Here is a 13,930-nt window from a genome sequence, read left to right as displayed (position 1 = left end):
TGGTTACCTGCAGTGACGGGAGCAATTTCATTGGTGGCTGATCTCTGCTGTAGTTCTCTCACCCGTGCTCGCAGTACAGGAGTGGGTTTTTTATGCCACTTCCTCATGTCCTCTCCGTTTTCTCGTAAGAAGCTCCACATGGCCACACGTGACATGATGTTACTGCCGTCATTTGCTCGTGCAGAGGGGCGGTTGCCTTTGGTGGCCGAGACTTTCAACAGTTTGATCAATTGCTTCATCAGATTCTTTGCGTCATGCTCGTCTTCATCAGGTGTTTCCAATACTGACACAGGTTCATCCCTATTCATCAGTAATGACAGTTCCTCCAGTATAGTTTTCTGTGTCTCCTTAATCTCACCTACTTCTTCTGCTACTATAGCTGCAATGGAAGCACGTGATGGTGGAAACTGTTGTTCAAAGTTTTGGAGTGTAATAGTCAATTCATCAACTGGGAGTCTTCTGTCTTGACCCTCGAATCTATGGAACATTGCTACCAGTGTACTTGCGTACCTCTCTGGTGCTGTTTTTGAGAGCTTGCGATATACATCAGGTGTGCACCTTACTCTATCAGGATCACGGTCCTGGTGTGGATTGTTAGGGACGAAATTGGGATCATACAGCATCTCTACTACGGCTGTTTCTCTCAAAAATTGGATGCCTTTCTCCACGGTGTTCCATCTTTCCACCTTAGGCTCCAGATCATCTTTGTAAGGGTATCTATCCTTTACAGCCACTAGTACTCGTTCCCAGAGGGTAGCGACTCCATTCAGACATCTGCCAATTCCTCTGTCGATAGCTGGGTCTCGGGCAATGCTTGCCAGTTGGCGGGCTTCGCTGCCATCTAGGGACACGCTGCTGGCACCGCTGTCCCAACACCGCAGCAACCAGGTGACAATAGATTCACCCGAGCGCCGTACAAACTCCTTTCTTGAACCTTGTATTTCAGTCATCTTTAGGGGCCGACGAGTAGTGGTAACAGTGACTCCATCATCATCGCTGTCTTCTCCATGTCTCTCACTTTTCTTAGTGGCCTTTTTAGGTGGTGGTGGTGGTGGTGGTGCTGAGGAGGGCCCCTCGCCTGGATCTTCCTTTTTTTTCTCTGCTTCTTCTTTCCGTTCTAGGCGCGAGGACGGCCGTGTCCATTTCTGGCCTTCCACAGGGGCAACCGACACTGATACCGGTGCTTCCTGTGATTGGTCAGGTCTAACTTCGAGGTTTTCATTTTTGCTTTGGACCTTGGTTTGGAAACCATTTCTCTCCAGAATATCAATTATGGCTCGATAAGCACAAGCCAGACCCCAAACAATACATTCCTTCTCAGATCGTCCTGAGTCACATGACTCCTTACCTAAACACTCACTGAATTTCTCAGGATCCCACAGGTGCTCAAGATCAAAATTGCATAACACCGGGGGTCCCCACGCTTCTAATTTCTTTCCTAATTTTTTCCACCTTCCCTGCCATTCAACACTCTCTGGTTTTGAGGAACGCTCCCTCCACATGATGTAAATTACTATTGCAGAGAGTGCATGCAGAAAAACAGATAACACAGTTGCCGGGCTGACATCCTGAATATAGGTAAAGACCTGAAAAGAGTAATTGGAAACCGTTCCAAATGCCGCATAATCTGTCATGTTAGCCAGGGTGTTTAGGTAGGAGGCATGTAACCCCCTCAGCACACTAAAGTAGCTGTATATCCACATTACTCCGGTGCTGAACGCGAGGAGCTTAAAAAGACGCCAGCATGCTATGAGGTACATGAAAAACCTTAGTCCACTCTGCACCAGATTTACAATGGAGTGCCAATACTGCACTGCCCGCATCCTCCACCAATAATTGTCACGGTGTTATCCGTGACAGTGACCCAAGGGAAAACCGAGAAGGGAGAGGGGAGAGAAAAAAAAGAAACTGCGTCAGTGGCCGCGCGGCCGCCCGAGCAGAGCCGCGCTCCGGGAGGGGGAGGGGGAAACGGCGGGAAGGGATGGGTCTACAAGAAAACAACGGCACGATTTGAGAAGGAACGGTAACTTTACTAAATCTAATAAAATTGAACAATTGAAAGAGAGAGAAAGAAATTTCAAACCAAAAGCTATGAGCTTACGCTAAGGAGGACCTGCAGGGGAAGCACACGTGCTGAACCTCCACGGCAACCCAGAGCAACGCGCCCAGACCGAGCGCCGCCCGCATCCCGTGCGGAGCTCCGCCCCTCCCCTCTGCTGCTCCCCCAGCATTAACTCCTTCACTGCTGCATGATGCTCTGATGTGGAATACCGGCATCAAAACCACAAAACCACAACACAAGTTTTCTGGGACTACTCTGAAACTCTGATTGTTTCTTAATTGTTTCCATAACTGGAATAAAATGTGGTTGGGCTGTCCATCGATTTTGGCAAATGCAACCCCGGCCCGTATAAGATCATTGAACATGGTTTTCTGAGACACCTGTATGGGGCCTGATCAGGGTGTCTGTGGGGCAGTCTTCTGGGTTCTAAGTGGGAAGGCCTCGGCTTCCTCCACCATGCGGACATTGCTCATAGTTCTTATGCGCGCTGTTTCCCCCAGGTCTGCTACCAGTTGAGCTGCTTGTTGGACAGTGGCTTCTAAAGCTACTAACAGATTTAGTATGGACACCAATGTCCCATAAAGATGAGAAGGGGCTTGCTGCAATATCAGGTCTCTCATACCTACCGAGAATTTTTCCGTGTCTGGACCTTCAAATGTGTCGGAACACTTGGCCTCCCTCATACTCAGTTCTCAAATGTACGTTTGGAAGTCCTCCATAGAGGACCATAAACCCGTAAGAAGCAGTAAGTCTGTTTTATAGGCCAAGTTAGTCGGCCTGCCGCCATCAACCAGTCTATAATAGAGTCGTTTTCTTTATTATATTGGATGGTGGCATTTAATCTTTGCCTCAGGGCTGGGAGTAGGGTTATAGAAGAGATCTTGGACATTTCTGTCCCATTAACTATTACACTTTCAGCTCCTGCATCTCATAGTAATAATAACCACTATGGTATGTTTTCCCTAGGCTTTTGATGGAACCGCTGTACTAGGGGTTTTTGCCAGACGGGATGGTGGAAGCTCCCTGCAGGTCAGTGGGTTTCATCTCTGCTCTGCTTCCCTCTGTTGCAGCCCTTCAGCCTTTGGAAGATGATAGCCATCTGCCAGTTTGTACTTTGACAGCCAGGATAATCCTGATGCTGAAATGTACAACGCATCCAGCAACAGTAAGGGAGTAGAGCATGGAACTGTTCAGCTAGCACTGTTGGGGGCTGGGGTTGGAGGAGGGGCTGGGCGAAAGTTACAGAGACAACGGATGTTTAAAAAAATGAAAGAAGAAAAAAAAAAGTACAAAAATTAAAAAAAGTAAAAAAATAGAAAATAAAATTCGTGGAGGAACCATAATTTTACTAAATCAACAAAATCGAAGAATTGAGAGACAAATGTTTGCATACCCAATATTAGATCTTACCTTAGAAAAACTGCAGGAGAAGCACACATACTTTACTGCAGCTGAGTGAGCACAGGGAGAGAGAAAAGCTGGTGTCTGGTCCAGAGCTCCACCCCTTTTCCACCCCCTGCCACAGCATTAACTCTTGAACTCCCAGCTTGGTGTTCTGATGTGCAATACCGGCATCAAACCACAACGACCTTGTATTGAAGGGCAAAGTTTTATCATCCCCAAGCCTAAATAGCATGACCAGGTTGCTAGCAAGAACTTTGAAAACATGAGAATTCCCAAGACCAGACTTTGAAATAAATACTCTAAATACTCTCTTTCTGGATGCATGAATTTTTCCTCTTATCTCTGACTCCCTCCTGGAAACTCTTCCTTTTGTCTCAGAGACTCTCTCCCTCAGTTTTGGAGACTCTCTCCCTCTCTAGGACCGTATTGAATAGGGCTCAGTGCTTTATCTTTACACTGACACATGGATGGTGACAAATGCTTTAGGGGGGTGATTACAGCAATGGAAACAAAATGAGGTTGGAAATGATAGAGTCCCTATGGATAAGGATCAGGGGGATAGTCTTTAGGAGTGACATCGTGGTGGGGGTCTGTGTCAGGATGAAGAAATAGACGAAGTGTTCTATAAACAACTCGTAGTTGTTGCACTATGGCCAGCACTCGTTCTCATGGGGGACTTCAACTTCCCTGACATATGCTTTAAATATAATACTGCGCAGAGGAAGCAGTCCATTAGATTTCTAGAATGTGTGGAGGATTGCTTCCTGACACAGCTGGTACAAGAACCTACCAAGGGAGATGCCTTGCTAGACCTACTTTTCACTAACAGGGAAGGACTAGTAGGAGATGTGAAGGTTGGAGATTGTCTTGGCCAGAGTGACCATGAAATGGTGGAGTTTGCTATTGGTGATGTCAAGAGGGTGACTAGCAAAACTACTACCTTGGACTTCCGGAGGGCAGACTTTGACCTGTTCAGGACACTTGTTGCAAGGGTCCCTTGGGACTTGCTCCTGAGGGGTAAAGGAGTCCAGGAAGCCTGGATGCTCCTCAAGATGAAATTCTTCAAGGCTCAGGAACAGGCTGTCCCGGAGTCCTGTAAGTTGAGTCGGAAGAGAAAAAGACCAGTGTGGATGAACTGGGAACTTTTGTTGAGACTCCGAGAGAAAAAGAGAGTCTATGTCCTCTGGAAGATGGGACAGGCTACTTGGGGAGACTAGAGAGAACTGGCCAAGATTTGCAGGCAGAAAGTTAGAAATGCTAAAGCCCAGCTTGAACTTAGACTGGCTACAGCTGTAAAGGAGAACAGGAAACCCTTTTACAAATACATGAACAGCAAGAGAAAAACTAAGGAAAATTTCTCTCCTTTACTTGACGAGGCAGGGAATATAACCACAGATGATAAGGAAAAGGCTGAGGTTCTCAATGCCTTCTTCACATCTGTCTTTAATAGACAGAGCAGTTGTCCACAGGGTACTTGCCCTGACCAGGAAGTCCGGGACAGGGCGCATAATGCACCCCCTGTGATCCAAGCAGAGATGGTCAGAGATCTACTCCTCCATGTGAACTGCCACAAGTCCATGGGGCCAGATGAGATCCACCCAAAGGTGCTGAGGGAGCTGGCAGAGGTAATTGCCAAGCCACTTTCTGCCATCTATCAGCATTCCTGGTTATCTGGAGAGGTCCCACAAGATTGGAGGCTTGCTGATGTGACTCCCATCTACAAGAAAGGCCGTAAGGAAGACCCGGGGAACTACAGACCTGTCAGTCTGACCTCAGTATCAGGGAAAGTTATGGAGCAGATGATCTTGAGGGAGATCACACGACACATGCATGGCAACAAGGGGATCAGACCCAACCAGCACGTGTTCACCAAGGGCAGGTCGTGCTTGTCCAACCTCATCTCCTTCTATGACTGGGTGACCAGACAGGTAGATGAGGGAAAGGCTGTTGATGTAGTCTACCTGGACTTCAGCAAGGCCTTTGACACGGTCTCCCACAGTATTCTCCTGAGGAAACTGGCAGCCCGTGGTGTGGACAGGTTCACTCTTCTCTGGGTGGAGAACTGGCCGGAGGGCCATGCCCAGAGGGTAGTGGTTAATGGAGTTAAGTCCAGCTGGTGTCCCGTTACGAGTGGTGTCCCCCAAGGGTCAGTATTGGGGCCCATCTTGTTTAATATCTTTATTGATGACCTAGACGAGGGAATTGAGTGTACCCTCAGTAAGTTTGCAGATGACACCAAGCTGGGAGGATGTGTCAAACTGCCTGAGGGTAAAGAGGCCCTTCAGAGCGATTTGGTTAGGCTGAACAGCTGGGCTGAGCTCATAGGTTCATAGGTTCCCGAAGGGAGGTTGTGGTGAGGAGGGGGTGGGCCTCTTCTCCCTGATAAGTAATGACAGGACGAGAGGGAATGGCCACAAGTTGCGCTGGGGAAGATTTAGATTAGACCTGAGGAAACATTTTTTCTCTGAAAGAGTGGTCAGGCACTGGAATGGCCTGCCTAGGGAGGTGGGTGAGGCACCATCCCTAGCGCTGTTCAAGAAGCGTTTAGATGAGGTGCTAAGGGATTTAATTTAGTAGTTGGGTAGGGATAGTGATAGGAGGATGGTTGGACTAGATGATCTTGTAGGTCCTTTCCAACCTTATGAACCTATGAACCTATGAACCTATGGTTGGCAACGAAGGGGTAAACCTATTTGGGCTGCTGAACTGTGGAGAGACATTGCTGCCCACATAAAGCATATGGTTGTAAAGGTGCACCATGTAAATGCTCATGTTCCTAAGAGCCGGGCAACTGAGGTACGACAAAATAACCATCAGGTAGATCGAGCTGCCAAAGTTAAGGTGGCTCAAGCAGACTTGGACTGGCAACACAAGAGTGAATTATTTTTAGCTCGATGGGCCCGTGAGACCTCGGGCCATCAAGGAAGAGATGCAACATATAAATGGGCTAGAGACCGAGAGGTGGACTTAGCTATGGATTCTATTGCACAGGTTATCCATGACTGTGATACATGCGCCACAATTAAACAAGCCAAGAGGATGAAACCTCTTTAGAGGGAAGGGTGATGGGAAAAGTATAAATATGGGGAGGCGTGGCAGGTTGATTATATCCCCTTGCCATGTTCTCGCAGTGGTAAGCGTTATGTGCTCACTATGGTGGAAGCAACCACTGGGTGGCTTGAAACATACGCAGTACCCCATGCTGCTGCCCGAAAGACCATCTTAGGGCTTGAGAAACAAGTCCTATGGCGACACGGCACTCCAGAGAGAATTGAGTCTGATAATGGAACTCATTTCAAAAATTCTCTTGTAAATACTTTGGCCAAAGATCACGGCATTGAATGGATTTATCATATGCCCTATCACGCACCAGCTTCTGCTAAAATTGAAAGGTACAATGGGTTGTTAAAAACCATGTTGAAAGCAATGGGTGGCGGAACATTTAAGCACTGGGAGAAGCATTTGGCAGAAGCCACCTGGTTGGTCAACACCAGAGGATCCATCAATCGCGATGGTCCTGCCCAATCCAGATCTCTACCTACTGTAGAGGGAGATAAGGTCCCTGTAGTACATGTAAAGAACATGTTGGGAAAAGCAGTTTGGGTCCTTCCGGCTTCCGGAAAGAGCAAACTTCTCCGTGGAACTGTCTTTGCTCAAGGACCTGGATCCACGTGGTGGGTAATGCAAAAAAATGGGGATGTTCAATGTGTACCACAAGGGAATTTGATGTTGGGGGAGTGCAGTCAGTAAATCCATGTATATACATATATATATGTTGTACGTGTGTGTGTGTGTGTGTGTATTTAATGCATGTTAATCATTGTTCTTCTATATATATATATATGTATCATGATGAAGTGATGTGGAATAAGGGGTGGAATGTCATGGTTTTATGATTTTTGGTACTGGTATTCCACATCATAACATCATGTAGTGCATTTGGAGTTAAAGAGTTAATATTCCAGCTCGGTGGATCATCGATAATTCCAGGTATACCTGTCTCAGAAGAGAAGAAGAACTACATTCCCCAGAGGACTTTGCGATGCTTTGCGTTCTTACGAGTTTACGCTCAGAGGAAAAGATAAAAACTGTCTGCAGTCATGGGACACACTCTTTCCTTTGGGATTGACTCAGCAGTGGGTGCTCACTGCCATCTCGCCTTCAGCGTTAGCGTAAGGCCTTTGGTTTAGACACTCTCTCTTGCTCATTGTATTTGATTTATTAGCTTTAATTCCAATTATATTGTATTATATTGTGTTATTTTGCTTTCCGATATCTATTTAGTAAATTAGCTTTCCTCCTCAGATCATTGCTGCTGTTTTGTTTCTAGGCCCATCTCCACTTTCCCTTTCCCCCTTTCCCTTTCCTGGGGTGTGGGTCCATGCGTCTCCTACACCAATCGTCACGGAACCGGGCCGAACCTGCCCGTAAACCATTGACATTGCCATAATCAAATCAGTCATGGGGATAAATTCATCTTAGGAAAAAATAACAATAAATTGTTTGATTAACACAAAACTGGACAACATACAATGAATTATCTGTGAGTATCAGGGTATGGAGCTGGTTTCTATTTGAGAGTGATATTTCTCTCTGCTGTTAGTGTCTCTGTCATCAGTAGCAGCCAGGAGCACAACAGCCCACAGCAGATGACTGCTGTCCTGAAGAAACTGATCTGATTTTTCCCAGCAGAAACTGCAACTCTGTGCTGCCTGACATAAACTCAGTCTTATGCCCTGAAGAAATTTTAGCTAATAATTAAACAAAACAAAACACAAAACCACAACATAATGTGAATATAGTAACTTAATGTATATAGAATACTTGTATAAGTTAACCTAATACATAAGTCATCTGAAGTGGAGAGTATAATTCTTCAGGAGAATGTCTGTATCTTCTGCACAACATAGCTCCCACAGATTTCAAGCAGTCTTTGAGCTTCTCTGCTCCTGGAAATGAAGTTAAGCTAAAAAGAAAAAACAACAAAATACCATTTTAAACTGAAGTTTGAATGTGTGGGGGCTCCAATTAATTCCTGTTCATGGCAAACACTGGCAAGAAGCATCCCCTGGTGGATTCTGGTGCTAATGAACAACCATGAGATGCTTCTTAGCTCCCAACATCTGTGGGTTCCATTCCTAAAAAGAACACCATAGCCTTTAAATACTGCCTTATGGAACAAGACACAGTCATATGGCACAGACATAGGGCACATAATGCAGCCTGTATTCATTTTTCTTTCAACTGAAGTACCAAACACATATTATTTTACATCTAATTCCTGTTAGATAAGCTCATAAAGGGTGTTAAAATATCACAAACCTCTCTAAGTCTTATCTCTCACTTGTATAACAAATGAAAATACAAATTAAGTGTAGGTGTTTTGTTTCCCTGTTTATCTAGCAGGTCCATGAAATGTGGAAGAAGGGTCTGTCCACATGGGAAGAATGTAGGAAAGTTGTCAGAGCCTTTAGGGATGCAATGAGGAAGGCTAAGGCCCTCCTGGAATGGAACTTCCAAAGGTGGTAAAGAATAACAAGGAAAGGGTTTTTTTAAGTATATCAGTGGCGAAGGGAAGACAAGGGAAAACATGGGTCTTCTAGCAAATGAGGTGGGTGACTTGGTAACAAGGAACACAGAGAAGGTAGACTCTGAATTCCGTCTTTGCTTCAGCCTTTACTACAAAGACTAGCCCTCAGAATCCCACATCCTGGAAGTAAGAGAGAGAGTCCACATGCCTACCCCTGTGACATACTGTAGGAACCTGCTATAGTAGGGGCTTGGACTTGGTGATCTCTTGAGGTTCCTTACAACCACTGCAATTCTATGATTCTGTGAATTATTTGCTTTTGCTATTCAGGAGTTCTTTCTGATAGTAGTTAATGTTCTTACCATCACCAGGTGGCTCAGTAGATGGTATGGAGTGTCAACTAGACCAAATCTTCAGCCGAGTTTCTTAGGCCATGCAGCATACATCATGAAAACCTGCCCTCAATTTTCCAAAGTCATACCACAGCCAGTGTCATATTGGTTACCTGGGAGTTCTGACACTAGAAACTTATGTCAGACCCTTGTGAGTATGACACTATCGACATGACATATCAACAGTGCAGAAAACGGGTGTGGCAAAGAGCCTTGTAGAAATGTATTTGTGTTCCTGGTAGTACCATATTCTGAAGGTGTACTGTGACCTGTGTTATGTGATCAGTTCTTGCACAGTTGTGTCATTCCTGTGCCTGTACATTGTAAGCTGCGCACTGTAAGATGCTTTATTATTCAAATAATTTGCTAATTCTATAACATGCTTTTGCTGCATGACATTATTGGCAACTTAAACATGAACATGACAGTGCAAGGAAATAGCTGACAGAGTGGAGTAGTGGCCCAGCAGAACTGGCAGCTTTGTCATCTCAAGATTAAGGAGAAGGTGATTGGTTTTTAAATTTACTCCTTTGTGTATTTGGCTTCTTATGCCTTCCTGGGGAAAAAAAGTCATAGGATGAGTCTTTGTGGACAAAGCTGGTCTGGTGCAGGATTGAGGGTTTTCCACGGGAGTTGCCAAAGGAGATGCTAACTGCAGCTGCTCTCTCCTGCTGGCTCTGTGTCACCTGAAAGGTGACCCATGCGCTCAGATGAGAGTACAGAAGTCTCCTAGTACAAAGGGTCTTCATGCTACTCACACAGAAGCAGCGGAGGGGAAGCAAGAGAACCTCATGAAACACAATTGCCTAGAAACTCATCTCAAATTGATAGTACTGCCAGCACCAAAGTGAGCCGAGATGATACATGGAGAATAGACAGACTCATATTGCCAAAGCATCCCTGTGAACCAGAAGCAACTGCTGCTTGTCACTGCAAGCCATGGCAGTGGTCCCGGGGACGCTCCTGGCAAACTGCACAACGCTCTCCTGGCTATGGGTACTGTTATGATAAGCAGTGCCCTGATTTCACTGAAGAGGATTATCCTTGTGGTCCCTAAACCTGTTCACCTTGGGTTTCCCATCGTCTCACTAGTACCTCCTACACAAACATTGCCATATTTTTGGTAGTGCTACAGCCGTCTCAGTGGTCTTTCTTTCATCCGTTACAGGTGAAGAACAACTACAGTCTGTTGGTATGAATTCTGTGTATAAGTTGATTCAACCATACTGACAACCCTATGTATTGATACCAAGCCTTTTCTCTCTTTTCCCCGTCTCCAGTTACTAAATGTAATACTTCAACTGGAAGACAGGGAACATTACTTCCATTAATTTCTGTAGTATAAAAAGTCTTCCCTTATGCACTGCAGCCAGGATAGGAAGGGAGAGTTTCAGCACAGAATCAGAAACACTCACGGAAGGTTTCAGTATACCACATAATCTAATCACAAGCAGAAACCTGACTTAATAACATTTTGCAATGATTATTATACTTTCGATCCATGATCCTGAAAGTACTTAGACATGAAATAACTCAAAGTCAGGCTTGGAGGCAGTGGTAAGGATTTTGTTTACTGTGCGTGAAGAAGTGATCAGTGAACATGAAAGAACTTTACTTTGTAAATAAGGAATGATGCACATTGTTTACATTTGCCTTAGAATCCACAACACAAAATTAGATTGGAGAATTAGTGCATGAGACCAATTAAAATAAGTTCTTGATGGTTTAGGGGAGATCTGTACGCACCTGTAGACTCACTCATTCCTGTGACACCTACTGATACCTCTGTCAACGGCTGAGTCCTTAGCAGTACTTGCCAGTTGCTGAGCTTCTCTACTATCTGTCAACACACAGTTGGCCCCACTATCTCAGAATCAAAGTAACCAAGTGACAGTGGGTTCATTTGAGTGCCATGAAAAAACCTTTCTTGAACCTCAAATTTCAGTCACTTTCAGAAGTCTAGTAGTAATGGTGACAATGCCTTCCTGAGCTTCTTCTTCTTCACTGTTAGTTTTTGGTTTTTTTTTAACTTCCTTGGTGTCGGTGACAGTGGCCCTGTTGAAGGCCCTTTCCCTGGATTTTCTTCCTTTCCTTCCTCCTCCTCTCTTTTAGTTTTGTTGTCACCTCTCTTGATGTCAGTGACAGTGGACTTGTTGAGAGCCACTCCCCTGCATCTTCTTCCTCTACTTTCTCCTCGTACTTTTCCTTCCACTTTAAACAAGGCTATGCTTGTTTAAATTTCTGTCCTCTTACAGAGGCAACTGACATCGATTCTGGTGCCTCCTGTACTTGATCAGGTTGCTCGCATTCAATCCTCTTTTTCTCTAGGTTGACACAGAATCTGTCCGCTTTGAATTGGAGGGTGTCTCATTCAGATTGGAAGATGTCTCATTCAGTTTGGAAGAGGTCTCGTTTGCATTGGAAATTCTTTCTCTTGGAATTAGGATTCTTTCTTTCAATTGGACATTTTCCCTTTTGGCTTGGAGACTTTCCTTCTCAGTTCAGAAACTCTCTTGCACAACTTGGAGACTCTCCTCCTTGACTAGGAATACTCTCTGGACGCATGAATTTTTCCTCTTATCTCTGACTCCCTTCTGGAATCTCTTCCTTTTGTCTCAGAGACTCTCTCCCTCAATTTTGGAGACTCTCTCCCTCTGTAGGACCGTATTGAATAGGGCTCAGTAGGCATAAGCCGGCACTGAAATAATTTGTGCCTCCTCAGATCTGCTAGAGCCACAATATCCCTGTCTCCAATATCTGCTTAGGTTCACAGGATCTTGCAAGCATTCAGGAGTAGGGTTTCATTACACCAGCAATGCCCGTCTCTCTAAGGTCTCTCCCATGTCCCTCCACACTCCCTGTCACTCAGTATTCTCCAGCTTTGGGGCAGGCCTCCTCAAAACACTGTATACACAGATGACGATGAGGAATATGTTGCTACTGGTGGGCCAGACAAGGTGCAACACAAGGCTTAATGCCCCTCCGTTCTGGACATCCCCAGCCCATGGAGAAACAGGTTGGACACACGGTGTCAAGCGCCGGGTTCCAATTTATTGCTGCACAACAAAGCCTTTTATACCCGTACACTCGAAGCGCCTGCTCTGCCCCAAGGTCCCGTGACACCCGATCTCACCCGAGTCCCTCTCTCCCATGAGCCCTTCATGAGGCTACCACGAGCACCGGAGACCCGCGGCTCTGCCTCGCAACCCTACAGAATACATTCAGGGAGATTGACAATATGATGGTGGACTGAGCATTCAAAGAAGTATAAGATATTGAAGGGAGAGGCTGGAAACCGGATTAAAAATCACACGTTCTGCAAAGCTAGTGACTTCCTCTGGCATGTAACATTAAATGTTCAAACCATACAACACTGTATGCAGGCACGAAATAGGGGTTTCCACCAGTGCTTTTAATTTCTTACTTGAATGTGCCGCTCCATAGAGTATAATGGTGGACTTAATTAAGGTCCAGTACATTCTCACTATTAAAAATAGGTACATGATGAAATATAATCTCTTGAAGAACAGTTTTATGGGAGAAAACAAATATGTTTTTTGGCATAGTGCCAAAACAAAAACAAAAACAAAAACAAAAACAACTGGGGCAGCACTCAGGGAGTTTAGACAGTTCCCAGGATGATGACAGTAATCTCAGACTTGTAAGGACTTGCAAGCCTGCACTACAGATAAGAATCATAGAATCACAAATCTCTTGGAAAGAGTCCAGCGCAGGGCCACAAAGATGGTGAAGGGCCTGGAGGATCTCCCCTATGAAGAAAGGCTTAGTGAACTGGGTCTCTTTAGCCTTGAGAAAAGAAGACTGAGAGGGGACCTGATCCAGGTTTATAAATAGCTGAGGTGTGGGGGACAAGGTGTGTAGGCCAGACACTTTTCAGCAGTGTGTGGAGACAGGACAAGGGGAAATGGCCAGAAACTGCAGCACAGGAGGTTCCGCATGAATGCGTGCAAGATCTTCTTTACGGTGAGGGTGACGGAGCACTGGCACAGGCTGCCCAGGGGAGTTGTGGAATCTCCTTCTCTGGAGATATTCAAGACCCGCCTGGACGCCTACCTGTGCGACCTGGTGTAGGGAACCTGCTTTGGCAGGGGGGTTGGACTCGATCTCTAGAGGTCCCTTCCAACCCCTATGATTCTGTGATTCTGTGATACTTGCACTGTCCCGCTGTGGCCGTCTATGGCCTCACAGCAGAAGCACGAGGGCCTGGACAGTCTGACAGCTCTTGCATAGCTTTGTGGGTAAGCAGGCACACACATCCTTCCCCCTGGAGAAGTTTCTTCTGAACCATTTGAAGCTGTGGCTCGGAAACAGCCCCGCCCGGGCGGGGTAGCGTGTCATAGCGGGGCCCTTTGTGACTCATCCCAAGACACCCATGGATACCAGAGACCACTCAGTGTCACGCAGGACAGGGAGGGGACAAGGCAGGAGTGTGCGCGTCTGGCAAGGAGCCCCCGAGCGCAACCCACCTCCAGCCTCAGCAGCTCAGTGGCTGCCCCCTCACACTAGCAGTGCTCATCCAGC

The sequence above is a fragment of the Cyrtonyx montezumae genome, unplaced genomic scaffold (genome assembly GCF_038088225.1).
Source record: "Cyrtonyx montezumae isolate F1298 unplaced genomic scaffold, pur_monq_1.0 scaffold_34, whole genome shotgun sequence".
In the NCBI taxonomy this organism is placed as follows: Eukaryota; Metazoa; Chordata; class Aves; order Galliformes; family Odontophoridae; genus Cyrtonyx; species Cyrtonyx montezumae.
The sequence above is the reverse complement of the archived record's forward strand: the minus strand, read 5'-3'. Positions refer to the sequence as shown.